The sequence below is a fragment of the Pinus tabuliformis genome, chromosome J (genome assembly GCF_031772625.1).
Source record: "Pinus tabuliformis cultivar Carrire ecotype Pingquan chromosome J, CPIR1, whole genome shotgun sequence".
NCBI lineage: Eukaryota > Viridiplantae > Streptophyta > Pinopsida > Pinales > Pinaceae > Pinus > Pinus tabuliformis.
In genome coordinates this window covers 1,079,356,056-1,079,363,737 of record NC_142295.1, presented here as the reverse complement: position 1 = coordinate 1,079,363,737, position 7,682 = coordinate 1,079,356,056, and the positions used below count along the sequence as shown (strand labels likewise).

At 38.3% G+C, this 7,682-nt stretch overlaps 1 pseudogene; it reads right to left on the bottom strand.

The window, feature by feature from the left end:
* Window positions 1-738: 738 nt before the first annotated feature.
* Window positions 739-3,433, bottom strand: LOC149230715 (subtilisin-like protease SBT1.7 pseudogene; annotated as a pseudogene).
* Between the last annotated feature and the right edge of the window lie 4,249 nt (window positions 3,434-7,682).

Sequence of the window (7,682 nt, the reverse complement as noted above, 5' to 3'; positions counted from 1 at the left end):
GTATCGGATCAGTTTGTACGAAAACTGCTTCACAGCAAAAGGCGGTCCGATATGTGTCAGAGGTTTTGCTGAAGCGGTTTTTCCTGCTGTGCGCTGGGTGAGTCGGCAGCTGACTGGCTGCCGTCGCTGTCCACGTCCGCTTCCGCCAACACTGCCTGCAGTTGGAATTAATATTCCAACAAAGATATCTTTACACATGTTCTTACTTGATTGTAAACTGCACCTCTTGGCTCAATAATTTATTTATTTTATTATCAATTAAATATAATTTGAAAGAAAAAATATTTTTTATTAATTATAATAAAATGTTAAATTTATTAATTTTTATTTATTTATAAAATTATATAATTAAATTTTAAAATTAAATGTGAATGGGAATTTTTATTTTCCTCGGAAAAATTAGAACTTTTTATTTATGCTATCAATAAATCTTGATATAATATATAAAAAATATGTAGAAGTTGTTTAGAATTGTTGACTAATCAATGAATTATATTATTATATTTAATATGGTATAAATAATGATTTGTATGAAATTTAATTTTCATTGGAATTTAAGTCAAGTTTTATGAGAAAGATCAACCGTCAAAACCATACGTATCGAAAGGTAGCTTAGAGGTAGATTAAGCTTTATGAGAAAATTTGAAGGCGGAAACCACATAGAGATACGTACAAAGGTGTCAAGCTCGCAGCTTTTAAACTTGTAACAGTTGCATTTAATGAATTACTTGTCACATTTGTCATCACAATTTTTTTACTGGCTATTTTGCGACAGTATATTTTCATTTTACGGGCAATTGGGATTGACAATTTTCGAGCATGAAGAAGATAATGGAGTGAGTTAAGTCTACAATAATTGGAAGTTGGAAGAACCAAAGAAACGACTCATGTATTTTCGTGGATGGATTCCACTTTTATTCAAACAAAGTGCGCCACATCTTAGTGGATGGCTTGCTTCTACTTTTATTCAAACTAAGGGCCACAGGCATAAGTATGCTATACGAACAACTGGACCAGTCCTACACCAGATGCCTCATTCTTCATGGTGTTTCCAGGCTATGGCCACCGGACTGCGAACGACTTGTGTTCCGCCCTTAACGCATTTCCACAATATTTGACCAAAGGCTTGCCCTCCCTTAGATTTGTTGTCAGCTGCAATTTTGCTTTCAAATTTCACTGTATAAGTCGCCTTGTCATTTTGCTTTTCAAAGGCGAGCGTCATCGGCTCCACGGTTATATTTACGTTTTCAGGGCTCTCAACTGTCATTTCATATACACACGGTGCTCCTCCAACATTCGTCACGGTTCTCTTCGTCACACGAACCAAACTACGCGGCTTAAACACCACCGAGAATGATGGGTAGTTCAGATCTCCAGGCGCGGACCTTAATTTGGGGCAGGATGTTGCATTCCTTGTCAGAATATGAATTTGCTTTGCTGTGTAATTTAAGCTACACAGGAAGCTAACGTAGTCGTCCATTCCAAGATCGTAGATGAGACCAGGATCCAGGGCAGCATTGGGATTCACATGACCTGCGCCCATTGCAAAGGCGTTTGCAGCTAAAGCGGTGGAGGAGTCGCTTATAGGGCTTTTGCGATTGTCGAATGGCGCAGAAGATGTCATGAGAGCCGACTTTATTGCAGCGGGTGTCCACGCGGGATGAGCAGCGCGTATAAGCGCCGCGATGCCGGCCACATGAGGGCAAGACATCGAAGTCCCAGAGAGTATATTGAAATCTACTCTTTCCTTGTCTGTGTACGTTGGCCCCGCGTGCCCTGTCCACGCCGCCAATATGTTGACTCCTGGAGCAATCAGGTCCGGTTTAAGGATCTCCGGAACGACGGTATTCGGCCCTCTCGACGAAAATGTGGCTACTACCGGAGCTCGCGCTTTTCCAACAACGGTCAGTCCCTCGGATTTAATAGTTGCAATAGGATTTCTAGTGGCGTTGATATAAGCTTTTATGTATTCCCCGGCCTTGGAATCGACCATCGTTGCCGGTAACACATGATAACTGGTCCACGAATAGTTTCCATTTTCAGGCAGGTTGGCCACAATCATCCCCGCGCCGCCGGCTCGTCGCACTACCACTCCGATATCTGTATCTTCGTTGTCTTGAAGATCACAGAGCACAAGCTTTCCACGGACCATATCGGGATGAAGGCTTCCGTCAATGCAGAAATTTGCATCCCCGTTTCTCGACGCTGTTTTCCCGTATACCAATGGCAATTGCTCGTTGGCCAGGGACAAGTCTTTGTTGAGGGAGAAGCCCATGTAGATTTTGCCGCTGCCAAGCACGACGGGAGCCGGGAACTCCCTGTCGATGGTGCTGGCGCCTACGGTAGTTATCCATGGCGCCGTGTTGAAAATCGCATCAGGCCCTGAATTACCGGCCGAACACGAGACAAAAACACCCTTCTCAATCGCTCCCAGAGCTCCAATTGCTATAATATCATCATAATAAGCGGCATCACTAACGATGCCGAGCGATATCGATAGCATGTCGACTCCGTCCGAAACAGCCGCCTCCATTCCCGCAAGCACATCTGAAGTTACGCAGGTAACCGGCCAACAGACTTTATAGACGGCCAATCGAGCTTTGGTAGCCATACCTCTAGCCGTCCCTCCGGCGAAACCAAGAAAGCTGGAAGCAGGCACCTCCGATCCGGCCGCAGTAGAGGAAGTGTGCGTACCATGTCCTTCGGCATCCCGAGGAGATCTGTAATCGTCTTTTCCGTGGACACGACCGTACTTGGCTTCATATCCTTTGACAAAGTAACGGGCTCCAATGAGTTTTTTATTACAGTGGGACGCATTGAAGTCGGAACCCACTTCACACTCTCCCTTCCATTTCGCGGGCGCGGGAGTACTTAGGCCATGATCGCTGAAGCTCTTGCTCTCGGGCCATATTCCTGTATCCAGCATGCCCACGATGACATCATCACCGTAATGCGACGATGGCCATAGACCATCAGTAGAGCTCAACCCCAGAAAATCCGGGGTCCGAGTAGTATGAAGTCTACCGACGGAATCCGGCAATACAGCCAAGCATCCATCCATATTCAGCATAGCTTGAGCGCCTGTGCTGGTCAGCTTGGCAGAAAAGCCATGCATCACCGTATCGTACATGTATAGCATAGCAGTGGGATCCGATTTGGATCCTGAAACCTGGTCTATCATTGAAGCGTACCAGTGTTGGTGGAGGCTGAAATGACGGGGCTTCATGGATTTCTCCATGTAAACAATATAAGATTTGATCTCCTCATCATCATCACTAGACGTAGCCAACGCCTGTGAAGGCAGCACTAAACTAATGATCACCAAAACAATTGCGCAGTTACAAGCCTTAATAATCTCCATATCACTAGCAGCGATATGATACAAAATGACACCAATGAAATCACGCACAAAGAGGGACTTAATCCCTAGAGCTCATTCCTTGCCTTGAATTCATGCGATGCATGTCTAAATTTATAGGAAAGAGCCTGTATAATATTCCAGGTAAATTCCATGTAATTAAGAAATATTGTTGAATCATGCTTCCTGCTTGACAAAAGAAAATGAGAAAGCGTTTACATAAAGAGATGATGGAATATCTCGCTGCCAGTTGCATTCAACTGAGAGAGACATGATGTGGAATATTTGGCCCAAGAAACAACTACATTGGTTTTTAATGGATGATTGCAATATCTCGTGTTCGAGGATACCGGGTTTTAGATGCCATTCTTAGTCAATAAAATTTCCACGACCTTAACAGGGGAGGAAGAAAGAGCCGTGGGACATTGAATTGGGCTCGCTTTCGGATCATATTTTAGCAGAGGACAAGGTGGGAAAAGTTTAAAATATTTGGGATTATTTCATTTTATTATAATTCTTATTAATATTATTATTTAGAATTTTTATATATTTATTTTATTAATTCAATTTAGACTTTTTAATTTGGGGCGGTATTTATACGAAATGTCTCAAGTATTTTCTATGGTAACTAATTTATTCTTAAATTAATAAAATATAAATTTTTATTTATATAAATATATTTTTAGGGTAGTTATTTAATGTAATTTAAATAGATAGTAAATTTAAGTAAATAGTAAAATAAATATTTTCGAAAATCATTTTTAAAGATCGATGGTGAAAATTACACCAAATACAAATTATATAAGTGGGAAAAAATCTAATATGATTTTAGAGTTTTTAATTTGATTGTTTTCACATGAGATATTTTAATTAGAGATGATAAAATATTAAATTTTAAGTGAAGTTTTCTTTATATATTATTAGAGTAGTTATGTTTATTATAATATGTTTAGAGACTTGAACTTATATAAAGCTGGAAATGAATTAGAGACTTGAATGAATATAATTAGGAAAATAAATTATTCACTAAATTATTTAAATTAATATTTTTAACAACGAAAAGTTAATAACAATATTATTATATTATTTTTATCATTTTTAAATATACTAAAACTTCATAAATAACCAATCTCATGTCACATACCCCGGTAACCTCGCATGTAAAAGCAGGGAGTTAATTTTATTTATACAAAATACTCACAACTAACTATCCAATTCACACCTCCAAATTTCTCATTAATCATCAGAAATAATGTTCATTAGTATATCAAGTAAAATGAAAATAAAGACAGTAAGTTGCATAACCATTAACCACCTCTATGGTAGTGTAATAACATAAACTGTCTCATGAACCTTTCGTCCATTTTATGATTTTTTTTCTTTACCATACAAATTAATCACATACTTTGGACATTATGATTATCACATCAAAATAAAGAAACATCATCATCAAGGATTCAACATCATCCAGCTGACACAAAAGGCAAACACACCATTGAACATCGATGTACCCTGGAAACCCCGTAGGGTGAAAACCAGCAAACGTTTAATCTTTTTATTAAACGCTCGTGAGGATTTTCAACCCTCACTCAATGGATTATAGGGGATTCCATCCCCTATCCATTGTTATAAGATTTTACATTGAAATATCATTAAAATGTCTCATAACTGGCTAAAAGCTAATACAGTTTTCCATGTAATCTTTTGGCATGATTGTTCTAGCAATGTACGATCCTGCTATGCAAACTCATCTGCATGGTCCATTAATTCTTTTCCGCCACATACAACATTCCTTGTGGCATGATTGTTCTAGCAATGTACGATCCTGCTACGCAAACTCATCTGCATGGTCCATTAATTCTATACCTGCCATCATGTTAAATATAATCTTTCCTGCCAACATTAATATCATGATTACGATTATAAATAATCATATTAACTAATATTTCCCTTCGCATAAGCACATATTCTTAAAGGGAAAAACACTAAGGCATACCTTTGAAGGGACTAACTACAACATCAGTTACAATCTCCTTACATGAAAATTTTACATAAACTTTATCAAAAGAGCTAATCCGTTAGCTATTATTTTTTATGCTTACAAACATGTAAAGCAAACCAACTCAACTTGTTGTCTCTTCCTGCATGCGTATGTATACCCTTTCTAATGAAAGCCAACACAAATCTCGTGTGTTTACACGTCTCATTCAACAAGAAACTAAGATATTAGTTACATTGGCATAAAAGTAATCACATATCATTTTCCTAAAGAAATATGACTCAATAGTTCTTCTATCCATACAAAGAACATATCTTTATAACACAATGTTTGTGCATCCAATAGCTTTTCATAAAAGTGAGCAAGTCTTTTAAGGATTTGGGCGAATATATTTGCTGTCCAGCCTAATACATAAAAAGGCACTAGCGTGAATGTAATAGATTGCTTGGAGGCAATAGACTTCATATTAATTTCAGATTATGACAATAGTGAAAACACGTGTATCATATTTATCCGTGTCACTGAGGTAAAGATTTCCCCGGCTCAAGCAAATACAGGAACCCTTTCCTAGATTCAAAAAGAATATCACTGTAACAAACGTATTGCGCTTTCCTGGTCTTAAGGTTCTGTAGCATTAGGTACAACACTGACTAAATTGCTCTTAATGATGCAGAAGACAGCCTACTATCATAGTCAAGAGGTTTCGACAGAACAATTACAATTCGCCTCGGGATGGAACTTCAAAGCCTTTTGGCCCAATACAGAGCTAAGGCGAATCCTTACGAGTGACAAACTCTAAATTCTGAGGCGATATTCCATTAAAGCAAACTGTGATTATATTATCCAGAAATCAACCAACACATTCATTAGCTGCGAAACCAATATCCAGGGCCAGGTGCAGCCCTATTGTAAACGATGCGGGAGACAACCTTCTATTACTGTCAACAAGGTTACAACATAACAACACCACAATCAACTACGGACAGACCAAAACGTCCTTTCGCCCAATATAGTTTTATGGCGAGTATAAACGAGGGATTGGCTTCAAAGTTTGAGGTAATACTCCACTAACGCAAAGGCTCAGATTTGATTATTCCGAAATCAATTGAATTACTTAAAAAAAACTAGTTAATCAACTCAGCACATAACTCATTCCTTAGCAGTATCATCAAAAACCAGCGTCAGGTGCAACATTCAACCTAACCGGCTATTCTTAAATGATACAGAAGACAACCACCTGTCACTGTCACCAGGGTTACGGCATAAATATCCTTTCGCCTAGTACAGCATTAGAAAGAGACTTAAAAAGGACTAAAACTCCAAGTCTTTAAGCAGTGTTCCATCAAATCAAAAGCCCAGACTCTATTATCTGGAATACCAATCGATCTTCTTAATAACCAGTTACTCAACTAACTAACCCCGCCCATTCGTTAGTAGTGAAATCAATAAATAAACTGGTGAAGAGAATGAAACAGAAAGAAGGATAACAGATACCATTACCATTGAAAAGACTAGTACTCGGCCCTCAGCAAGAAAAGCAAAGAATCCTTCCGAAGCGGATCGTGTAGAGATGATGAAAGCCTCCGCTACAAAGCATCCGAGACATGCGCTGGGTGCCACTACGCATCCTCTAAAAAACCCTCCATTACTTCCGTTTTTACACCTATCAAGAATTAGTTTCGTAACCGACTATTAACTATTCATAACTGTTAATTTACGCTGAATTACTACGGACCTTCAGTTTACAACCAACTCGTAAATATTTCATAACGGTTTATTATGATGAGTTATTACGATAGGGATGTTACATACTCCCCCCCTTAACAGGAACACCATCCTCGGTGTTTATCTTTCATTGAGAACTTGAGATTTTACTCATTGTATAATCATCTAAACCGCACCAAGTAGTGGTCCTTCCTCTTTAAAATCAACGATTTCATTCCAAGAAAGACGACAAACAAAATAGTATTGATATAATCATAAAAAGATCATTAGCTATAAGTGTCAACAGTCATAAGCTTTCATAATTGCAAAAATATGCAAGTTCTAATTGCCACCACTTGGCTTGTTATTCAAATTTATAATAAAAAATTCTCTGTGTCAACCTACCATTACTTACCATCTATTCTTGAAAATCATGAATACTTTTGTGTAAGCCTTTTTAATAGTGGTTGGACAATTCTTCAACCCTCCATGGTAAGTAATTCCTGTAATATATGACTAACAAATTCAATCGCATTAGTCACTATATTTTGAGTCAAATGAAATACGTTTGACTATCAATCAATTGTGTAATGCTAGATGATTTCTAAATCACAGTACTTT